Genomic DNA, 23868 nt, shown 5'->3' with positions numbered 1-23868 from the left:
GAATGAGTGAATGAATGAGTGAATGTCAAGCATTTAAGGCGTTTCAAACCAGAGTCTTGTTTTCAGGTTCATACAGCTGATCCACTGTGATCCACTCTGGGATCTGCTTTCACCACTTTTTAAAGTAGATCCCTTCATGCAGGACTCGGGCCACAGACTGGAACCTGGCTCTGACCTCTGACCCCGCTCATCAGGTCTGAAGGTTCTGACTCCCCCGGCCCCTCAGGATCCGTCACTCCTGCAGTGAAGACCACCGGAGCCACAGTCCTGATCTGGACTAGACAGACCACCTGAGACCACCTGAGACCAGAACTAGGACTCACAGGACCGGTCCTGATGTGGCCCTGCTGCAGGACTACTGAGGGGACGAGGACTGGTCCAGCAGACAGAGCAGGAGAAAGTCCAGCTGTGGGTCCAGATGTTCTGGGTCTTCATGAAACCCCATTACTACTAAGTGACCTGGCCTCCCCCAGAACCCGGTCCCTCGGTACCAGGACCCGGTCCCTCGGTACCAGGACCCGGTCCCTCGGTACCAGGACCCGGTCCCATGGTACCAGAGCCCTGTTCCACATCCCCCCTAGGGTCCTGGACCGGGTCCTGGTCCTGGGCCGGGTCCTGGGCCGGGTCCTGGGCCGGGTCCTGGGCTGCAGGGTGGAGCTGGGTTCGGGGCTACATGGAGACCTGGTTCTGAGCGGCGCGCGGAGAACAGGTTTAACGGAGTTACGAAACTCGCGCTGGTCCAACGTACCTCTGGCGCGGGCGCGTGTCCTCGGCGCGCTCCCGGTCGGAGTTCCTCAGAAGAGAAAAGTTTCGGATCCAAACGGTCCTGCAGAACTCCCGGCTTCACGCGGGGCGTGCGGGGCGTGCGGGGCGGCGCGCGCACACTTCAGCTGCCTCCCCGCTTCACGCGCTGAGCTCCGGTCCGGTTCAGGTGGGAGGAACACCGGAGACACACACACTCACACTGTGTGTGCGTAGTGTGTGTGTGTGTGTGTGTGTGTGTGTGTGTGTGTGTCAGTGTTCTGAAAGCAGAGAGACGAAGCGCGTCCAGCCGGTCTGAAGAGCTGCGGGAGTGTGAGGCTGCTCCTCCTCCTCTGACACACACACACACACACACACACACACACACACACACACACACACACACACACACACGGCAGGCTGCCAAACAGCGAGTCTTCCGGCTCTTTTCACAATAAGAGCTCAGTAACGCTGGAAAACCTTCAGACTTCTGAAGGAACGACAGAAAAACGGATTCAAAGGCTGAAAATGTTCCAGAATCCCTGAAAGCTGTGACAGACTCAACAGATGAAGCGTTTCCCCAGTCCTGGTCCCCAGTCCTGGTCCTGGTCCGAGAGCGCCCTCCACCAGGGGGCGGTGTCCGATGCGTCAACGCGCTATTCCCCCATGTGCCCACTAGGGGGCGCAGGATTCTGACAGCAGCAGCAGCTTCTGCTACACACAGGGCCCGGGCTGGAGGGGCCCCGAGGGACGGCTGACATCAGTCAGTTTCAATGACAAATTAAAGGCTCCACACTAGACGCTGCATCGACAGCGTGTCGAGAACCCCCCGCATGGGGCCCTTTCCGAGTGCTCAGCGGTTAGTTGCTGGTAGGGGGGCCCCGACAGACGGCGGATATCAGCGACACAACTTGAAATACACTGACATGTCGGGAACCTACCTAATGGGGCCATGACTGCATTTGCACTTCATGCCACTAGGGGTGCTGTTTGCATGTTCAACCTTATTTTACACAGACACCACAGAAGAAGAAGAGCTGCAGGCGCTGTGCATGTTGTGAGAAAAGCCAGCAGGACGTGGAGAAATGTTCAGTGAGGCGATGCAGCGTTTTTTCAGCGGAAGAGAAGAACTGAACCATCGATTCTGCACATTTTACTGACTTAGTAGCAGGTTTACTGGATCACCAGAAGTTCCTGGACTCTAAAGACCAGGATTCCTTGCGGATCCAACATGCGCAACATTATTATTATTATTATTACTATTTACTGCACTTTTTTGGCTTTTTTTCTGTCCTCTGTTCTTGTGTGCAGTGCAGCCTGCCGAACATGAGGCCCCTTTAAAACACATGAAACCCCTGTGGAAGACACCCCAGCTACACCGCTGGATGGGAACCGTCAGAGGAACCGTCAGGGGAACCCAGAGGAACCGTCAGGGGAACCGTCAGAGGAACCATCAGAGGAACCGTCAGGGGAACCGTCAGGGGAACCGTCAGAGGAACCGTCAGAGGAACCGTCAGAGGAACCGTCAGAGGAACCATCAGAGGAACCGTCAGGGGAACCGTCAGGGGAACCGTCAGAGGAACCGTCAGAGGAACCGTCAGAGGAACCGTCAGAGGAACCGTCAGGGGAACCGTCAGAGGAACCGTCAGAGGAACCGTCAGGGGAACCGTCAGGGGAACCGTCAGAGGAACCGTCAGAGGAACCGTCAGAGGAACCGTCAGAGGAACCGTCAGGGGAACCGTCAGAGGAACCGTCAGGGGAACCGTCAGGGGAACCGTCAGGGGAACCGTCAGAGGAACCGTCAGGGGAACCGGTGCGCTGCTGCCTTCCGGTGACCGGCCACCAGCAGAGGCATCTTCAGTAGACATGGAAACCAGTCTGCGCATGGCGGCGGGTTCGGTTTTGAAAATGGATCAAAACTCGTTGGTGCAGGCGGATGGCGGGCGGATGGAGGGCGGATGGAGGGCGGATGGAGGGCGGGTGGAGGGCGGATGGAGGGCGGATGGAGGGCGGATGGAGGGCAGATGGAGGGCGGATGGAGGGCGGGTGGAGGGCGGGTGGAGGGCGGATGGAGGGCGGATGGAGGGCGGGTGGAGGGCAGATGGAGGGCGGATAGCGGGGGGATGGAGGGCGGATGGAGGGCAGATGGAGGGCGGATGGAGGGCGGGTGGAGGGCGGGTGGAGGGCGGATGGAGGGCGGATGGAGGGCGGATGGAGGGCGGGTGGAGGGCAGATGGAGGGCGGATGGAGGGCGGGTGGAGGGCAGATGGAGGGCGGATGGAGGGCGGGTGGAGGGCGGGTGGAGGGCGGATGGAGGGCAGATGGAGGGCGGATGGAGGGCGGATGGAGGGCGGGTGGAGGGCGGATGGAGGGCGGGTGGAGGGCGGGTGGAGGGCGGATGGCGGGCGGGTGGAGGGCGGGTGGAGGGCGGATGGCGGGCGGATGGAGGGCGGGTGGAGGGCGGGTGGAGGCTTTAAGAGGTGGTCAAGCCATCCGCGCATCTCGGTGTTTTGTTCCAGGGTCGGATCAGAACCTTCCCAGCTGCTGTTGGCTCCAGCGGATCAGTGAATGATGGAATGTTTCCACAGTAAAAGAATGAAGCTGGCGTCACCCTTTCACCCTTTCACCCTTTCACCCTTTCACCGACGCTCAAACTGAAGCGTCGCTTTGGGAGGTTTATTTTGAAAAACCACAGGAGGAAACAATCCAACTTCCTTCTTCTGGCTTGACTGAAGAAGATCCACCTCAGACCAGAGTTGAGTTCCAGCCTCCTTTACTCAGAAGAAAGACTTTTAATGTGAAAATCTTCAGGAAGTGGAGACAAACTGAAGGAAGCAGAGTCAGTGGAGTTCATCTCTGCAGCGGTTCTCCAGACGGCCTCACAGAACCTCAGGGCAAAGTCACAGAAACATCAGAACATCGACCAGAGCAGGGAGCCTGGCTGCGCAGGGGTCAAAGGTCAGCAGCAGGATTTTAACCTGGACATGGAGCACAGCAGGGAGCCTCCACCTGCAGGTGGCGCTGGTCAGCAGCCTCCGCTGCTTCTACACACCGTGGGTCTGAGACCAGCTGGAACCGGTTCTGACCAGCTGGAGGGAACCGGTTCTGACCAGCTGTCCTGAGGGAACCGGTTCTGACCAGCTGTCCTGAGGGAACCGGTTCTGACCAGCTGTCCTGAGGGGCGGTCTGGAGACATGGCTGTGTCAGTTTGGTTCTGGTTGAGGTTCTCAGTTCTCCGAGGTTCTGCTGGTAGGGGGAGGTTCTGTCCGGGGCCATGATGAAAATCTCTGCTGGTTCTGGATCCAGGTGGATTCATGTGGATCCAGGTAGATCCTGGTAGATCCAGGTGGATCCTTGTAGATCCAGGTGGATCCTGGTAGATCCTGGTGGATCCTGGTAGATCCTGGTGGATCCTTGTAGATCCAGGTGGATCCTGGTGGATCCTGGTAGATCCTGGTGGATCCTTGTAGATCCAGGTGGATCTTGGTGGATCCTGGTAGATCCTGGTGGATCCTGGTAGATCCAGGTGGATCCTCTTCTCTGAACCACTGCTGGTTTGGGACCAGCAGGTCATCAGGGAGATCAGGTTGTGGGTGGTCAGGAGAACCTGAACTGGATCAGCTGATCCACAGGAAGAACATGCAGCAGGAACAGGAGGCTCCCAGACCCGAGTCCTGAGGAACACCACCCTGCAGCTACCAGCCAGGCCTGAGGAGAACCTCTGGTTCTGGACCTGACAGACCAGTTTATCAGGATCTGGATCAACCGGGTCAAAGGTGGAGGACAGGTCCACCAGAACCAGCACTGTCCGTCTCCCCGAGGCGCTGGACTCTTCCAAGAGCCGTCTCTGTAGAGCGGGGTTTCCAGAGCCGGACTGGAACCGGTCTAGAACCAGTCTAGAGCCAGTCTAGAGCCGGTCTAGAGCCGGTCTAGAGCCGGTCTAGAGGTGGAGGGTTTGTAGAAAGATGTGAGCCGGTTCTCCTCTGGTTCTAACGTTCTGGATAAAAAGGGGAGTTTAGATCTGAAGGTCATGTTGGTCCAGGTCTGGGTCCAGGTCTGGGTCCAGGTCAGGGTCCAGGTCAGGGTCCAGGTCAGGATCCAGGTCTGGGTCCAGGTCAGGATCCAGGTGAGGGTCCCCCGACGCACACTGGATGCGGTCCGGCTCCGGTCCGGCTCTGGTCCGGCTCCGGCTCCGGTCCGGCTCCGGCTCCGGTCCGGCTCCGGTCCGGCTCCGGCTCCGGTCCGGCTCCGGAGCCTCTGCGGAGCTCCGGTCTCTTTCCGCAAGGATCCTATTTTTCCGGACGCTGCAGCCCTACCGAGTCAATCCAGACAGAAGCAAGTCGGCGCCGGAAGGAAACGCGATACGTGTTCCAAAATAAGTTACTTCAAAATAAAATCTGTGTCGTGTTTTTGCCTTAAAGGTGTAATATAACATTTTGATTTCCGGGTGGATCACCTAAATAACTGGTGGGTCTGTTTGTCAATCATTCTGACGAGCTGCTTTCGTCAGGCGGTTCTCCGTGCTCGCGCCCAATCAGCTTCTCCCTTTTGCGCATTCAGAGTGTTTATGTAGCCGTGAGCTTCTGAGCTAGTACTGACCGATGGCGAGTCTGACATAATGAAACTGGAACTGTTTCGGAAAAAAAAGCTTTATTTATGAGCGAGGCGGATCGCAGAAACTGTAAACAGAGCCGTGCACGCCGGAGAAGAGGAGGTCGCGCTCGTACACTTCGGCGTTTCCTGGGAGAAGCAGGAGAGCCGGGCGATGGTCTGGAGCATGGCGTTGTTCAAACAGTGAGTAACAGACGTGGGGCTTCGTCTTTTCGAGAAAATCGTGTATTAGACCTTTAATATTCTATTTTTTTACTTCTTCTGGTAGAAAACAGAACAAACAGTGATGTAGTCATTATAGCTTTAGAAGAATGAACCGTTTTGTTCTTCGTCACTGCTGAGAAGCCAAATGACTCCAAAATGAAAGCAGCTGTGTGACGGAGCAGCTCCGTGTTGCCAGATTGGGCGGGTTTCTGCCAAATCAAGCGTCTTTTTTGAACACGTCAGACGGGTTGATGAAATGATGATGTGTTTATGACGTGTTTTTCATCATACAAATACGGTTTTAACCTGCATTTTCATCCGAGACGGCGGGTTGGGCTGCTTTCTATTGAGTAAAACGGGTTTCAAATTGTCTACGCGGGATAACGACAGATCTGGCAACCTCCTCCGGCTTGACTGCGGAGACACCGCAGGCGGTGTGAATCACAGTGCTGCGGTGTACCGGGCCGGAGCCGGACCGGAGCCGGACTGCATCCAGTGTGCATGAGGGGTGACCCCCGGTGCACACTGGATGCGGTCCGGCTCCGGTCCAGCTCCGGTCCGGCTCCGGTCCGGCTCCGGTCCGGCTCCGGTCCGGTACACCGCAGCACCGTGATTCACACCGCCTGCGAGCAACAGTGAGCAGAACCATGGCGTTTACTATTTAATCACACATTCAGCGGAGAAACACAGCTTTTCCTTTTCCAGTTCGATCGGCGTCTCGCTGCAGAACCAGAGTCTCCGGCAGGCGAGACGCCGCCGCAGGAGGACCTGCTGCTGTGGAGGTCTGAGCTGATGCTGGACCCTCATGGTGAGGAGGACAGCCGGGCTGCCGTCCTCTCTGGAGGACACAGCAGCGGAGGGACAGACGGAGACACTGAGCGGAGCAGGACCAGAGCCGTCGGGACTCTGCTGCTGGAGGGAAGGAAAGTGTCCCACTCAGGGACGGAGCAGGGGTCCCAGCCCAGGGGGGGCCAAGCAGTTCTCCATGGGCCCCTGTGGCCTAAACATCCTCATTAAAATATACCGTATTGGCCCAAATATAAGACGATGTTTTCTTCCAGAAATTGTATCCTCAGAAGTGGGGTCGTGTTATAATCGGAGTCGTCTTATATTCGGGCCAATACGGTAATCGCTTAAAAAAAAATGCTGCAGATAATGTAATGGACAGCGTATAGTGTGTGTAATGTACTACACTGTCTGGCTCAGACACACCTCTTTCTTTTAGCTTTTTAACATTTCCAATATTTTTTCTAATAAATATTTTTATAAAAAATATTTTTTTTCTCAGTAGCTCCCAGATTATTTGACCTATTGACTCCAAATCACTTGTGAATCACTTCACTGTAGGGCAATATTTGTGAGAGAAACAGTATTTGAGCTCAGTGTCTCTCAGTTCATTTGACCTACTGACTGAAAAGCAGCGTTAGGACAAGCTTTCTTTAACTTACTTTGTGTTCAGTTTAGTTCTTTGTCAACATTATTCATGCGTGACGCGTCTTCTATTAATTATAAGGTTGTGATTCACGTTTGTTTTGCAGTCCTCTCGGTTTCGCTTTTACCGTAATGCGTAAAATATGTGCGCACCGCTAAATAACGTGTCGGCTCACTTGACTGTGTTAGTCAGAGCGCCGGCTGGCTTGACCGCAGTAAACTCGCTAAGCGACACGTTATTTAGCAGTGCGCAGATATTCTGAGCATTACGGTAAAAGCGAAACCGAGAGGATGACAGGCTGTAGGCTACCTCCGGGAAAACTAAACAACAGACAGCATGGGCGAGCGTTTTTTTCATTTTTACTTTTTAAACAACTTTGTCCTCATGAACGCGACTGTTATAGACTCCAACTTTCCTTCCTTACCATTTTCTTCAGCACAATTTTTTTTTCCCCCTTTCAAGATGGGCCCCCAGGCAGCAGTAGTCCGGTCCAGTCCGGTCTGACCCGGTCCAGTCCGGTCTGACCCGGTCCAGTCCGGTCTGACCCGGTCCAGTCCGGTCTGACCCGGTCCAGTCTGCAGTCCGTCCCTCTGGTGGTTTGAAGGCTTCAGGGACAAAAGAGTCTTTGTTGGAGAGTTTAGTCCTTCAGGGACCCGGCTCTGAGAGAGAGAGAGAGAGAGAGAGAGAGAGAGAGAGAGAGAGAGAGAGAGAGCACCAGTTGCATAACAGTTAAGGGTCGATTGAAGCTCACACACACACACACACACACACACTGGTACTGTCAAACTTGTGGTTCTTTGCTTTTTCCCAGCAGCCCTCATGAAGCCCTTTCAGAATAAAGCTCAGGGGGAAAAAAAGAAAAAGAAAGTGAACACACTGAACTGAGAAGTAGTGTGTGAAGTGTTGCGCTGGCAGACCTTCTGCACATATTTTTATTTGAACTCATTGATTGTATTGTTGTTGTTGTTGTTGTTGTTGTTGTTGTTGTTGTTGTTTCTTGTTCTTGTTATTTTGTTTCTCTGAGTTATTTACTTCCAACTTTTCTGTAAAGCGGAAAACAAAATAAAGCTCAGCGTCAGTTTGCTGAAAACGACAGTTTTCAGCAAACTGACCCTAAAAAACTGGACCGGTCCAGTTCTGGGTGACTCCCACCAGGTCTCTCACACACACACACACACACACACACACACACACAGTATATACTCATATATCCTGCACTCATTTATTGTGTTGAATATTGTAAAACTCATTTGTGCTTCATGCACATTCCACTCATAAATAACATGTTTTATTTTTACATCACTGTAAAATTAATTTCTAATATATTTAAATTAGGGGTGGGACTTGATTAAAAAAATTAATCGAATTAATTAGGGCCTTTGTAATTAATTAATCTCAATTAATCGCATATCGATATTTGACCCGAGATCAGTGAGAACCTTCCTTTTTCTTTTTCTTTTTCTTTTTTTTAATTCTCTTTATTGAGGTTTGTGGACCGAAACAATACAAAATAGAATCCCACCTCACACATTTTTTTTTTTGTCTTCCACAACTGAACACATAAGAACACACAGCAGGCATCAGACAGAAAACAAATAAATATAAAATAATAAAATAAATAAAAGCACAAACAAAAACTCCAACAGTTCAGCCCTCCACACCGCCAGCCTCAGTACGTCTCAAACTGACCGGAACATCAGTGACCCATCAGAACAGGGTCCAGTCCAAGACATGTCCACCACGGCCACGTTGTCCAGAATGGGTCGCCATATCTTAACAAATCCTTCAAAGTTGTCATGAAGCGTGTAGGTCAGCTTTTCCAGAGGGAGTGTTCTCAGAATCCTCCACTGGAGGGCTGTCCTTTGATACCCAGAGTTTAGGATTGTCTTTCTTGCTACATACAAGAGAATTTCAGTCAGTTTAGCATTATGTTTGTCCCGAGCATTGTCCACTTTTGCTGCCAGAATACACTGAGATGGGGTGAGTTCCAAGTCCCAACAAAGTAGCAACTTCTTCTTCACTTCAGACCAGAAATGTTGTATTTTACAGCATTTCCAAACCATGTGTGTGTATGTACCAATTTCTGAACAACATTTAATACAATTTGGAGAGCCAAGTCCAAATCTGCTCCTCAGCAGTGGTGTACGATGGAGTCTGTGTAATATTTTGAGCTGTGTCTCTCTGTCTGTATTACAGCTCAGAATCCTAGGAGTGTTTTTTATAACTGAAGTCCACACCTTCTCTTCTATTTGTTCCCCTATATCGTTCTGCCACTGCTTTCTAATATTGTCAGTAGAATGATTAAAATTTAAGCCAAAGGTTTTGTAAATCTGAGAAATAAATCTTTTTGGTATGGGTTGTATAAGAAGGTCTTCCAAAAATGTATTTTGAGCATGTCTGTTTTTAGGTATATAGTGTCACCTTTCTTTTTCTAATGGGTTTTGGTATAGTGAATCAATATAGTGATACATGAGCTTAAGCAACAAAACACTGTTCATTTTTTCAGCAAGGAAGGAGGAATTCAACCAAGACAAATAAACCAATACACACTGATTAGTGCAACTCTTGTTGGGCTGGGCGAGGGTCCTGGAAGCAGTGGGAGTGGCGTCCTCTTCCACTCCAGCTGTATGCCAGGCTTGCGTGTTGGCCGCTGCTGCGACAGGCTCAGCATTCAGATGATACAGCAGGCTGGATGTGCTGCGATGGGATGCAAATTCTTTGCTGCACAATGTGCATCCAGCTGTGGTTTTATCCACGCTGCCATCCGCTGGCTTTTTAAATCTACATTTTCTGTGCACGAGACCAAGCAGTGCGCTGTCGTCAGGGAGCAGTGTTGCCAACTCCCCAGTAAGGAAAGTCACTATTGGCTGTCCTAAAAGTCGCCAGAAGTCGCTCGATGAGGTCGTTGCCTAATTTGCAATCTGCATGTAATTGTAATGGACGCTGTAGGAGAGAGGAGTAACGTCATGGGAGAAGCAAAATGTGAGTTAAAAAAACACCCTAAGTATGTTTAGAACTACAAATGAATTTTCTTCTGTTGATTCTTGGTTTGTCAGCAGTGAGCAGCGGCGTATTTGCGCAGCGCGATTCATTTGAAGTGTGGAGGAGTGGTGTGGGTCTGCTCTCTGCTCTGCAGCAGCAGGGGGCGCTGCTGAGACCGGCCGCCTGTGAGAGCTCTGGGACGGGGGAGGGGCTCACGGCAGCAGAGACGTCCCGTCACGTCTCCAGAGCTCCAGAAGAAGTCACTAAATTTGTCGCTAGTCGCTTTTGACAAAAAAAGTCGTGAGGAGGCTTTGGAAAGTCGCCGGATTTAACGAGAAAGTCACCAAGTCGGGAGCTGTTTCGTTGTTGTGTCACAGCGAAATATGTCCGGGTGAAACTCGTCCGGTGACAAACGTTCCGCGACAATTTGCGATAATTTTTTTATCGCGTTAAAATTTCTGTAATTAATTAATCGTAACTAACGCGTTAAAGTCACAGCCTTAATTTAAATTTCTTCATGTGTTTCTCCTGCTCTGACCGTCAGATCCTCAGGAATGAAGAGTCTGGAGTTTATGGATCCCTGTGGATCCAGTTCCTCTGGAGGAGAAGATCTTTAATCAACGGTCCGGGAACTGAAATGAGCTCATCATCATCTGTACAGGTGCAGCTGCTGCACCACCCTGACACCTCCACCCACTGCCCCGCACTGCTGCTCCGACTGGCAGGGGGAGGGGCCAGAGGGGAGGGGCCAGAGGGGAGGGGCCAGAGGGAAGGGGCCAGAGGGGGAGGAGCCAGAGGGGAGGGGCCAGAGGGGAGGAGCCAGAGGGAAGGGGCCAGAGGGGAGGGGCCAGAGGGAAGGGGCCAGAGGGGAGGGGCCAGAGGGAAGGGGCCAGAGGTGAGGGGCCAGAGGGGAGGGGCCAGAAGGGAAGGGGCCAGAGGGGAGGGGCCAGAGGGGAGGGGCCAGAGGGGAGGAGCCAGAGGGGAGGGGCCAGAGGGGAGGGGCCAGAGGGAAGGGGCCAGAGGGGAGGGGCCAGAGGGGAGGGGCCAGAGGGGAGGAGCCAGAGGGGAGGGGCCAGAGGGAAGGGGCCAGAGGTGAGGGGCCAGAGGGGAGGGGCCAGAAGGGAAGGGGCCAGAGGGGAGGGGCCAGAGGGGAGGGGCCAGAGGGGAGGAGCCAGAGGGGGAGGAGCCAGAGGGGAGGGGCCAGAGGGGAGGGGCCAGAGGGAAGGGGCCAGAGGGGAGGGGCCAGAGGGAAGGGGCCAGAGGGGAGGAGCCAGAGGGGAGGGGCCAGAGGGAAGGGGCCAGAGGTGAGGGGCCAGAGGGGAGGGGCCAGAAGGGAAGGGGCCAGAGGGGAGGGGCCAGAGGGGAGGGGCCAGAGGGAAGGGGCCAGAGGGGAGGGGCCAGAGGGAAGGGGCCAGAGGGGAGGGGCCAGAGGGAAGGGGCCAGAGGGGAGGGGCCAGAGGGGAGGAGCCAGAGGGGGAGGAGCCAGAGGGGAGGGGCCAGAGGGGAGGGGCCAGAGGGAAGGGGCCAGAGGGGAGGGGCCAGAGGGAAGGGGCCAGAGGGGAGGAGCCAGAGGGGAGGGGCCAGAGGGAAGGGGCCAGAGGTGAGGGGCCAGAGGGGAGGGGCCAGAAGGGAAGGGGCCAGAGGGGAGGGGCCAGAGGGGAGGGGCCAGAGGGGAGGAGCCAGAAGGGAAGGGGCCAGAGGGGAGGGGCCAGAGGGGAGGGGCCAGAGGGGAGGGGCCAGAGGGGAGGAGCCAGAGGGGAGGGGCCAGAGGGGGAGGAGCCAGAGGGGAGGAGCCAGAGGGAAGGGGCCAGAGGGGAGGAGCCAGAGGGGAGGGGCCAGAGGGGAGGGGCCAGAGGGGAGGGGCCAGAGGGGAGGGGCCAGAGGGGAGGGGCCAGAGGGAAGGGGCCAGAGGGGAGGGGCCAGAGGGAAGGGGCCAGAGGGGAGGAGCCAGAGGGGAGGGGCCAGAGGGGGAGGAGCCAGAGGGAAGGGGCCAGAGGTGAGGGGCCAGAGGGGAGGGGCCAGAAGGGAAGGGGCCAGAAGGGAAGGGGCCAGAGGGGAGGGGCCAGAGGGAAGGGGCCAGAGGGGAGGGGCCAGAGGGAAGGAGCCAGAGGGGAGGGGCCAGAGGGGAGGGGCCAGAGGGGAGGGGCCAGAGGGAAGGGGCCAGAGGGGAGGGGCCAGAGGGAAGGGGCCAGAGGGAAGGAGCCAGAGGGGAGGGGCCAGAGGGGAGGGGCCAGAGGGGAGGGGCCAGAGGGAAGGGGCCAGAGGGGAGGGGCCAGAGGGAAGGGGCCAGAGGGGAGGAGCCAGAGGGGAGGGGCCAGAGGGGGAGGAGCCAGAGGGGAGGAGCCAGAGGGAAGGGGCCAGAGGGGGAGGGGCCAGAGGGGGAGGAGCCAGAGGGGAAGGGGCCAGAGGGGAGGGGCCAGAGGGGGAGGAGCCAGAGGGGAGGGGCCAGAGGGGGAGGAGCCAGAGGGGAGGGGCCAGAGGGGGAGGAGCCAGAGGGAAGGGGCCAGAGGGGAGGGGCCAGAGGGGGAGGAGCCAGAGGGGGAGGAGCCAGAGGGGAGGGGCCAGAGGGGAGGGGCCAGAGGGGAGGGGCCAGAGGGGGAGGAGCCAGAGGGGAGGAGCCAGAGGGAAGGGGCCAGAGGGGAGGAGCCAGAGGGGGAGGAGCCAGAGGGAAGGGGCCAGAGGGGGAGGAGCCAGAGGGAAGGGGCCAGAGGGGGAGGAGCCAGAGGGGAGGAGCCAGCAGCCTCCAGGACCAGGGAGACCGTCTCTGGCAGTCCGGGATCAAGAAATGTCTTTCTGGAGTTTCCAGACTCTGCAGGACCGGAGCCTGGCAGGAGGAGTTATATCAGTGTTTAATTCATTTAAAGAGACTTAAGGCAAGATTTGTGAAAAACTTCACCTGCATTTCCACTTTATTCAGTGCTAACGGGCCGTGAAGCATTAAAAACCTAAACTAACAGGCCGATCTGCGGGTCTGTCGCCTTATCCAGGCTGTGGGCCACAGAATCTGTTGCTGTTCGGGTCTGAATTTCCCGCGCAGTCGTGGGGATGTGATGTAAATTGACGCTGTATGCGCGCCGCCGAACAGGAAGAACATGGCCGCCGTGGACGCGGACTCAAACACTGCTGGGATCAGGGGCGAGCAGTGTTGCCAACTTGGTGACTTTCTCACTAAATCTGGTGACTTTCCAAAGCCTCTTGGCGACTTTTTTTGTCAAAAGTAACTAGCGACAAATTTAGCGACTTTTTCTGGTGCTGTGGAGACGTGACAGGACGTCTCCGCTGCCGTGAGCCCCTCCCCCGTCCCAAAGCTCTCCCAGGCGGCCGGTCTCAGCAGCGCCCCCTGCTGCAGGCAGAGCAGAGCAGACCCACACCACTCCTCCACACTTCAGATGAATCGCGCTGCGCAAATACGCCGCTGCTCACTGCTGACAAACCAAGAATCAACAGAAGAAAGTTCATCTGTCGTTCTATTTGTAGTTTCATTTGTCCGCTCTCCCGGTAATATTATATATTTGCTCCCGTCTGTGAATCCCCCCCCCCTTCATACATTCGGATAACTGCATCCACTCAAAGCCCACAAAAAAACACCACGAAGAAAAAAAAAAAGGACTTCATCAGCGTTATCTCGTGAGTCAAAAAAAAAAAAACAGACGGAAGCCGCAGGCTCCCGAATAAATATTGGATCTGCGTTTGATTCCTGGAGGAACTTCAGCTGCATTTGGGAGTGAAAACGGATGCTGACAAAAATCACATGATCTGCGCTGTGGTCCTGCAGTAAACCGCGACGTCGTGAACAGCAGGAGCATCCCTGCTGCAGCGCCGTGAAGACGGACTTTCTGTAAAATGTTTGTGGCGCTCCCGCGCCGCCTCGGCTGCTGGCTGCAGTTCCCCGCAGCGCCTATCGCGGCAGCACTGAGGTACATTTTGAAAAGTTGCCTTAAGTCCCTTTAAAATCAAGAATCCAATTAAATAATTTAAATACAGAAATCAGGGTGGAGGAGGAGGAGGAGGAGGAAGTCAACTCTGAAACAGTTCCAGGCTGAAACACTGAAACAGGAAGTGTGAGCTGGAGCCGCTCTGACAGCAGAACTGTCTGGGACTGTTCCACACGGCTCCAGGCCACAGCTGCACGACATCTGGATCACCTGCTGCCAGCAGAACATCTGGGTGGAGATTCAGCTCAAACCTCTGCAGAGCAGCACATCTGGACCGCTGCTGGAGTTCCTGTATTCCTGTTCAGGACACGGAGAACTGGAATGTCGCCCTCTGGTGGTCAAAAGTAGGAACTACCAACGCTGCGTGAACCCAGAAGGAAATCTGTTCAAATCAAACTTCCTGCTTTAAACTTGTGGTCTGCTTTATGTAGACGGTCCAGTAAGCATCTACAATAAACCTTCTGACCGTTTGTCCAAGAAAATTGACTAATATCTCCACGATTTACGGTCCTTTAACCGCTGCTGTGTTGTGTCGTAGAGCGGACAGTCGCCCTCTTGTGGCCACAAGGGGAATCTTAAGGAACAAAAGGAAAACGCAGGAGAGGACAACAAATCACATCTTTAACGCCATATTTACAGTGATGGGACACCGATTTCATTTAAATTGGTGTTTCATTAAAAACACCACTGGACTTAACTCGCTCCGCCAGGAGGTCATGGAATCACGTCGGTAGGTTGGTTGGTTGGTCTGTTAGCAACATTACGGAAAAAGTCATGGACGGATTGCAATGAAACTTAGTGGAAAGGTGGGTCTTGGGCTCACTTAGACTCCATTAAGTTTTGGTGATGATCTGGATCACCGTCTGGATCCAGGAGTTGTTTAAAGGGTTCTTTATCACTGAGAGATAGGGAGTCTGTCACGTGGTTGGGCAGCCCGCCGACAGGCGGCGCGGCTTGGTGACTGATTTGACCCGTGGCGGAGGTCTGCGCTCTCTGAGGGCCACATTCTACTTCAATTTAAAACACTGATGGGATTTTCAAAATTCCAGCGAAACCGAAAGGATTTCAAAATAAAGGTCAAGTGCCACGGATCACAACTCACAATTCATAGAAGACATCAGTGGCGGCTGGGGACAATTTTTTGAGGGGGGGGGGGGGGGGACAAATGACCTTGGAGGCCAGTTGATGCTGCAAACTGCAAACTGTAACCCTTAAAAACCCGTCCCCTCCATCTCCTCCGTCTCCTCCGTCTCCTCCGTCTCCTCCGTCCCCTCCGTCCCCTCCGTCCCCTCCGTCCCCTCCGTCTCCTCCGTCTCCTCCGTCTCCTCCGTCCCCTCCGTCTCCTCCGTCTCCTCCGTCCCCTCCGTCTCCAGGGCAGTGGGTGAAGCGGGTCACGGTGTCTTCTGTCCGTCTGTCCCTTTGCTGTCTTCCGTGCTAAATAAATTGATACCAGTACGGCAGGACAGGTTTCAGCACTTCTGATTCCACACTCCAGAAAGTCTGCACTCTTTTTCTCTTCTGGCCCTTCTGTCCTTCTGAGAGGCAAACCTGTCCTTCAGCGTCTGGCTGAAGTCAGGCCTTTCACTCCGCTCCATCCACAGCACGGCCAGCGGTTCGGTCTCTGCTGGGTCCTGGTGTGGTGATCCGGATCTGACGGAGTGGAACAGTCTCTGAAACCTTTTCCAGACTGTTCTCCAGAGCCGCAGCGCCTCTGCAGGAAGTGAACGGTCCTCAGCGTTGGCAGAACTCCACGGTGCTGCTGCAGGAGACGTCCTGCTGTCCTGCTGTCCTCCTGTCCTGTTGTCCTGTTGTCCTGCTGTCCTGCTGTCCTCCTGTCCTGTTGTCCTGCTGTCCTGCTGTCCTCCTGTCCTGCTGTCCTCCTGTCCTGCTGAACAGCTCCTTCTAACAGCCTGTTTGGACAACAGCAGCGCTCTACTGCCATCTGCTGGACAGAATGACAACAACGAGAAAGAGGAAATGAATTTTGCCAGAAAAACTGACCAGCAGGATCCAAACAAACAAACAAACAATAATAACAATAAACAAGCCAGTGTGTCACGTGATGCTCTAACTGATCTGTGTGTGTTCTTATTTATTTGCAAATAAAGAGCAGAAAACAGCGATGAAACGTGCAGTTCTGCAGTTAAAGTTCTGACAACTGATGTACTGACCGGCTGACTGGAGGGGGGCCGGCGCCCCGGCGCCCCCTAGTGACCAGCCGCCTCTGGGCAGCAGAGTGTCTGGAGGGTCGGCCGGGTCTGCTGTAGACCTCCCGGCTCGGTTCCGGAGCTCGGTGCAGCCGGCCAGTCAGCCCGCCGCGGTTCTCTGGTCCGACTGTTTCTGCCCCGGAACAGGAAGTGGAGGGAGGACCGGTCCGTCAGCCGGGCCGGCGGCTGCGTGGGAGTCCAGTCCACCTCCACGGAGACTGATGCCAGCCCGTGCAGGAAGTCCTCTTCAGAAACACCTCGGTCCATCCGCTCCGGCTGAGGGTTCCGAACCCGACCCTGCTCCCAGATCTACTGCGCCGCCTTCCCCGAGTCGGAGGCGGAGTCTTGGGCCGTGGCGGACCTCCTGCTCCGCCCTCCCTCATCCTGGAGCTCCAGAGAATCAGAAGGAGTCACAGAACGTCTGCATTCGGTGATCTGCGCCTGGTTCTGCCGTCACTGGAGCATCATGGAGGGAGGTTCCTCTGACCCGGCCCCGGGGGGGCGGGCCTCTGACCCAGGTTCCTCTGACCCGGGTTCCCCTGACCCGGCCCCGGGGGGCGGGTTCCCCTGACCCGGCCCCGGGGGGCAGGCCTCTTACCTGGGTTCCCCTGACCCGGCCCCGGGGGGCGGGTTCCCCTGACCCGGCCCCGGGGGGCGGGCCTCTTACCCGGGTTCCCCTAACCCGGGTTCCCCTGACCCGGCCCCGGGGGGCAGGTTCCCCTGACCCGGGTTCCCCTGACCCAGTCCAGGGGGGCGGGCCTCTGACCCGGGTTCCCCTGACCCGGGTTCCCCTGACCCGGCCCCGAGGGACGGGTTCCCCTGACCCGGGTTCCCCTGACCCAGTCCCTGGGGGCGGGCCTCTGACCCGGGTTCCTCTGACCCGGGTTCCCCTGACCCGGCCCCGGGGGGCGGGTTCCCCTGACCCGGGTTCCCCTGACCCAGTCCCTGGGGGCGGGCCTCTGACCCGGGTTCCTCTGACCCGGGTTCCCCTGACCCGGCCCCGGGGGGCGGGTTCCCCTGACCCGGCCCCGGGGGGCGGGCCTCTTACCTGGGTTCCCCTGACCCGGCCCCGGGGGGCGGGCCTCTGACCCGGGTTCCCCTGACCCGGACCCGGGGGGCAGGTTCCCCTGACCCGGGTTCCCCTGACCCAGTCCCGGGGGGCGGGCCTCTGACCCGGGTTCCTCTGACCCGGGTTCCCCTGACCCGGCCCCCGGGGGGCGGGTTCCCCTGACCCGGGTTCCCCTGACCCAGTCCCGGGGGGGCGGGCCTCTGACCCGGGTTCCCCTGACCCGGGTTCCCCTGACCCGGGTTCCCCTGACCCGGCCCCGGGGGACGGGTTCCCCTGACCCGGGTTCCCCTGACCCAATCCCTGGGGGCGGGCCTCTGACCCGGGTTCCCCTGACCCGGGTTCCCCTGACCCGGCCCCGGGGGGGGTTCCCCTGACCCGGGTTCCCCTGACCCAGTCCCTGGGGGCGGGCCTCTGACCCGGGTTCCCCTGACCCGGGTTCCCCTGACCCGGCCCCGGGGGGCGGGTTCCCCTGACCCGGGTTCCCCTGACCCAGTCCCGGGGGGCGGGCCTCTGACCAGGGTTCCCCTGACCCGGGTTCCCCTGACCCGGGTTCCCCTGACCCGGCCCCGGGGGACGGGTTCCCCTGACCCGGGTTCCCCTGACCCAGTCCCTGGGGGCGGGCCTCTGACCCGGGTTCCCCTGACCCGGGTTCCCCTGACCCGGCCCCGGGGGACGGGTTCCCCTGACCCGGGTTCCCCTGACCCAGTCCCTGGGGGCGGGCCTCTGACCCGGGTTCCTCTGACCCGGGTTCCCCTGACCCGGCCCCGGGGGGCGGGTGCCCCTGACCCGGGTTCCCCTGACCCAGTCCCGGGGGGCGGGCCTCTGACCCGGGTTCCCCTGACCCGGGTTCCCCTGACCCGGCCCCGGGGGACGGGTTCCCCTGACCCGGGTTCCCCTGACCCAGTCCCTGGGGGCGGGCCTCTGACCCGGGTTCCTCTGACCCGGGTTCCCCTGACCCGGCCCCGGGGGGGGGTTCCCCTGACCCGGGTTCCCCTGACCCAGTCCCGGGGGGCGGGCCTCTGACCCGGGTTCCCCTGACCCGGGTTCCCCTGACCCGGGTTCCCCTGACCCAGTCCCTGGGGGCGGGCCTCTGACCCGGGTTCCTCTGACCCGGGTTCCCCTGACCCGGCCCCGGGGGGCGGGTTCCCCTGACCCGGCCCCCGGGGGGCGGGTTCCCCTGACCCGGGTTCCCCTGACCCAGTCCCGGGGGGCGGGCCTCTGACCCGGGTTCCCCTGACCCGGGTTCCCCTGACCCGGGTTTCCCTGACCCGGCCCCGGGGGACGGGTTCCCCTGACCCGGGTTCCCCTGACCCAGTCCCTGGGGGCGGGCCTCTGACCCGGGTTCCTCTGACCCGGGTTCCCCTGACCCGGCCCCGGGGGGCGGGTTCCCCTGACCTGGGTTCCCCTGACCCGGCCCCGGGGGGCAGGTTCCCCTGATCCGGGTTACCCTGACCGGGCCCCGGGGTGCGGGTTCCTCTGACCCGGGTTCCTCTGACCCGGGTTCCCCTGACCCGGGTTCCCCTGACCCAGTCCCTGGGGGCGGGCCTCTGACCCGGGTTCCCCTGACCCAGTCCCTGGGGGCGGGCCTCTGACCCGGGTTCCTCTGACCCGGGTTCCCCTGACCCGGCCCCGGGGGGCGGGTTCCCCTGACCCGGCCCCCGGGGGGCGGGTTCCCCTGACCCGGGTTCCCCTGACCCAGTCCCGGGGGGCGGGCCTCTGACCCGGGTTCCCCTGACCCGGGTTCCCCTGACCCGGCCCCGGGGGACGGGTTCCCCTGACCCGGGTTCCCCTGACCCAGTCCCTGGGGGCGGGCCTCTGACCCGGGTTCCTCTGACCCGGGTTCCCCTGACCCGGCCCCGGGGGGCGGGTTCCCCTGACCTGGGTTCCCCTGACCCGGCCCCGGGGGGCAGGTTCCCCTGATCCGGGTTACCCTGACCCGGCCCCGGGGGGCGGGTTCCTCTGACCCGGGTTCCTCTGACCCGGGTTCCCCTGACCCGGGTTCCCCTGACCCGGGTTCCCCTGACCCAGTCCCTGGGGGCGGGCCTCTGACCCGGGTTCCCCTGACCCAGTCCCTGGGGGTGGGCCTCTGACCCGGGTTCCCCTGACCCGGGTTCCCCTGACCCAGTCCCTGGGGGTGGGCCTCTGACCCGGGTTCCTCTGACCCGGGTTCCCCTGACCCAGTCCCTGGGGGTGGGCCTCTGACCCGGGTTCCCCTGACCCGGGTTCCTCTGACCCGGCCCCGGGGGGGTGGGCCTCTGACCCGGGTTCCCCTGACCCGGGTTCCCCTGACCCGGCCCCGGGGGGCGGGCCTCTGACCCGGGTTCCTGCTGCCTCCGGCTCACATCTCCAGCCTGCAGTGAAGACCAGCACTGAGAAGGTTCTGGAGAACCCGGGCTGCAGACCGCTGAGGCCTCACCAGACTGACTCCTCACCGCCGCAGTTCACCGTCAGACGCTCGCGGCTCGGTGTAAATGGCGTTTTGCGTATTGTCTTCTCTGTATTTCCGCTGCTGGCCTTCATCAGTCGTGTTGCATTAAAGTATAAAAAAAAGTAAAGTATGTGAGCAGAGCGGCGTCCGAGCGGCGTCCGAGCGGCGTCCGAGCGGCGTCCGAGCGGCGTCCGAGCGGCGCTCCTCCGTTGTCTCCGATGATCCGGAGCCTCTTCGTGTCCTACAGAGACACCCGTCCCATCACCACCTGCTTCTGGTTCACTGGTTCAGCCGTCCAGCGGAGACGGCAGCAGCAGCTCAAGCTTTAAAGACTCATTTATTAAACGCAACACCTGAAGGTCAAATCAGTCACAGTGACTCTTGGTGGATATTAGTTACAGTTACTATGTGATGGTGATTAGAGTAATTCCAACAGTCCAGAGGTTTTAGGCAGGTACGTTTTATCAAATGCTGTTAGAGTTCACGACTTCCACTCTTTTATTCTGCCAGATTCTGCTGTTGAACGAGGATCTGTGAACGGGGACCTGAGGAAGGTTGAAGATTTTAGCAGGATGCTGTCACATGTGCAGTAAAACTACGCTAACCTTTTTCTTTTTTTTTTTTTACACACATACACACTTACACATACATAGTCACACACATACACATACATATCCAGATACACACCCACACACTCACATACACCTACATAAATACCCACACATACAAAAACATACATACATACTCACACATACACACCCACACACATATACACATACACGCACACGCACCTTCCCCAACCCCCTAACCCCCACAGCCCACCACCCCCCTATCTACCCCCCCATCCACCCCGCCCCGTCCCCCACCACCCCCACCCATCCACCCCACCCCCCTGTCCCCCACCACCACCTCCCCCCACCCCGATGCCCTGGATTCCGGGGCAGCAACCAGACCCCAGGGCGTGCAGCGACCCAGGCCGCGGCAGCACGCCCGAGCCGACCGGCCCCCCCAGCCAGGTCGACCCCCCCACCCTCACGGAAGGAGAGAGCCCCCAGGCACCAGGGCCCAGGGCCCCCAGCCACACCCGCCCCAGGACACCCCGGCCGCCCGGGCATGAACCGGCACCCGCCGACCCCGGCCCCCCGGGGCCCCCGCCCCACCGCCGCCAGACAGCCCCAACAACCGGCGGCCCCCCCCCCCACCCCCAATCCAAACCAAACACGAAGACAGCCCCCAGCGAAGCAGCCCAGACCCCGACCCCAAGACAGTGCCAACCACCCGCAGCCATCAGGCCCCCCCACCAACCACCGACCCTCAAAGAGGAGAGGCCCCCCCCACCAACAACCGACCCTCAAAGAGGAGAGGCCCCCCCACCAACCACCGACCCCCAGAGAGGAGAGGCCCCCCCACCAACCACCGACCCCCAGAGAGGAGAGGCCCCCCCACCAACAACCGACCCTCAAAGAGGAGAGGCCCCCCCACCAACCACTGACCCCCAGAGAGGAGAGGCCCCCCCACCAACCACTGACCCCCAGAGAGGAGAGGCCCCCCCCACCAACCACCGACCCCCAGAGAGGAGAGGCCCCCCCCACCAACCACCGACCCCCAGAGAGGAGAGGCCCCCCCACCAACCACTGACCCCCAGAGAGGAGAGGCCCCCCCCACCAACCACCGACCCCCAGAGAGGAGAGGCCCCCCCACCAACAACCGACCCTCAAAGAGGAGAGGCCCCCCCACCAACCACCGACCCTCAAAGAGGAGAGGCCCCCCCACCAACCACTGACCCCCAGAGAGGAGAGGCCCCCCCCACCAACCACCGACCCCCAGAGAGGAGAGGCCCCCCCAGAGAGGAGAGGCCCCCCCACCAACAACCGACCCCCAGAGAGGAGAGGCCCCCCCACCAACAACCGACCCCCAGAGAGGAGAGGCCCCCCCACCAACCACCGACCCCCAGAGAGGAGAGGCCCCCCCACCAACAACCGACCCCCAGAGAGGAGAGGCCCCCCCACCAACAACCGACCCCCAGAGAGGAGAGGCCCCCCCCACCAACCACCGACCCCCAGAGAGGAGAGGCCCCCCCCACCAACAACCGACCCCCAGAGAGGAGAGGCCCCCCCCACCAACCACCGACCCCCAGAGAGGAGAGGCCCCCCCCACCAACAACCGACCCCCAGAGAGGAGAGGCCCCCCCCCCACCAACCACCGACCCCCAGAGAGGAGAGGCCCCCCCACCAACAACCGACCCCCAGAGAGGAGAGGCCCCCCCCACCAACCACCGCCCCCCAGAGAGGAGAGGCCCCCCCCCACCAACCACCGACCCTCAAAGAGGAGAGGCCCCCCCCCCAACCACCGCCCCCCAGAGAGGAGAGGCCCCCCCCACCAACCACCGACCCTCAAAGAGGAGAGGCCCCCCCACCAACCACCGCCCCCCAGAGAGGAGAGGCCCCCCCACCAACCACCGCCCCCCAGAGAGGAGAGGCCCTCATCTTCCCCTGACAGGAAGTGATGGAGCTGATCACAGGGGACCAGAGGGAACCAGATTCAGCTGATTGATCCTCTGAACAGACAGACATCGTCTCCAAGCTGATATGATCTAATAGAAGATTCTTAAACTGCCTGTTACTCAGATTATTTCTGGATTTCCAATTTACAAGGATAGTTTTCTTTGCGATGCACAAGATGGTGAGAACCATGTAGACTGAGTTTATCGACATGTTCGTTTCACCCAGATCCCCTCAGAGGCTCAGTGTGGGAGTAGCAGGGATGCTGCAGTGAACCATGTTGACAGGTCTTCACACACCTGAAGCCAGAACCTCTGCACTGGTGTGCAGAACCACAAGGCATGGAGGGAGCTGTCATCATGTTATCATTGCAGTGTGAACAGATGTCAGATTGTGATAGACCCATCTGGAACATCCTTCGTCCTGTGGAATGAATTCTATGCAGAATTTTGAATTGTATTAGTTGTATATTTGAATTCTTTGTCATTTTGAAAGTATTTAAACATATTTGTGACCACGCATTTTGGTCCAAGTTGTTAGATAAGTCAGCCTCCCATTTTAAGGTCGGAAGGAAGATTTCATCTTCTACCTTTGATAATATTTTATATATCTTTGATAGAAACTTTGGGGAACTGAGGTTTAAGAATTCTTCGACCCTGAGAGGTAGCTGTCCCTGCAATTGATTAAAGGTATACTTTTTACCTATGATAGATTGAAGTTGATGATATTCTAAAAATGCTGTGCTGCTGATTCCATATTGTGAGATGAGAGTATTGAATGATAGAAAGTTGCCATTTTCAATGATATGTTCAAGCTGGCTGATTCCTTTATTTCTCCACTGAGTGAAGTTGATCATCTTTTTGTTTTGCAGGATGTCCGGGTTGTTCCAGATGGGTGTGAGTTTACACAGGATCAGAGAAGATTTGGTTAGCTTTAGAAAGTCCCACCAAGCCATTAAAGAGGAGCTGATGTTGACACTTTTAAAACAGCGATGGGATTTGATGGTGGGACTGATGAATGGCAGGTCAGAGATAACTAGATCCTCACATAATGCTGCTCTACATCCAGCCATGGCTCATCTAAATTGTTCGGTTTAAGCCATTTGGAGATATATTGCAGCTTGCTGGCTATGAAGTAATTACTGAAGTTAGGCAAGTCTAGTCCGCCTCTGTCTTCAGTCTGTTGTAGCGTCTTTAAACTGATACGTGATGGTTTATTTTTCCAGAGAAATTTAGATATGTATGAGTCCAGTGATTTGAAGCAGCCAGACGATGGTTTGGTTGGTATCATTGAAAATAAATAGTTAACCTTAGGTAAAGTCATCATTTTAATGGTGGCAACCCTCCCCATAAGAGATATAGGTAAGCGTCTCCACCGTAAGAGGTCATCCTCTGTTGATTTCAGTAACGGAACGTAATTTAGTTTTGAAAGTTCTGATATCCTTGGAGAAATGTTTATGCCTAAATATCTAATGTTTCCAGACTGGATTGTAGCATTGGGTATACTTTGTAAATCACAGTTTATAGGCATGGCTGTAGTCTTAGACCAGTTGATAGAATAGTCAGATATTAGTGAAAATGTGTCAATAAGTGTGATTGTCTGGGAGATAGAAGATGGAGAGTTCTGCAGGAAAAGCAATACATCATCTGCATAAAGACTTATTTTATGTTCTATCTTATTGTTAGCCAGGATCCCTCTGATGTCTTTATTTTGTCTTATAGCAGCTGCCAGAGGCTCGATAAAGATGGCCAACAGTGA

General features: G+C 57.5%; 1 protein-coding gene across 1 annotated transcript in view; it reads right to left on the bottom strand.

The window, feature by feature from the left end:
- LOC115404089 (plexin-B2-like) overlaps nucleotides 1-1059 on the bottom strand; it is a 74810-nt gene extending 73751 nt beyond the window's left edge. The window contains exon 1 of the mRNA XM_030113239.1: nucleotides 749-1059. The gene's annotated coding sequence lies outside the window, so the exon portion shown is untranslated. The remainder of the gene's footprint in view (nucleotides 1-748) is intronic.
- Between the last annotated feature and the right edge of the window lie 22809 nt (nucleotides 1060-23868).

This window comes from Salarias fasciatus, chromosome 17, assembly GCF_902148845.1.
Source record: "Salarias fasciatus chromosome 17, fSalaFa1.1, whole genome shotgun sequence".
NCBI classification, from domain to species: domain Eukaryota; kingdom Metazoa; phylum Chordata; class Actinopteri; order Blenniiformes; family Blenniidae; genus Salarias; species Salarias fasciatus.
This window is presented reverse-complemented; position numbering and strand designations above follow the sequence as displayed.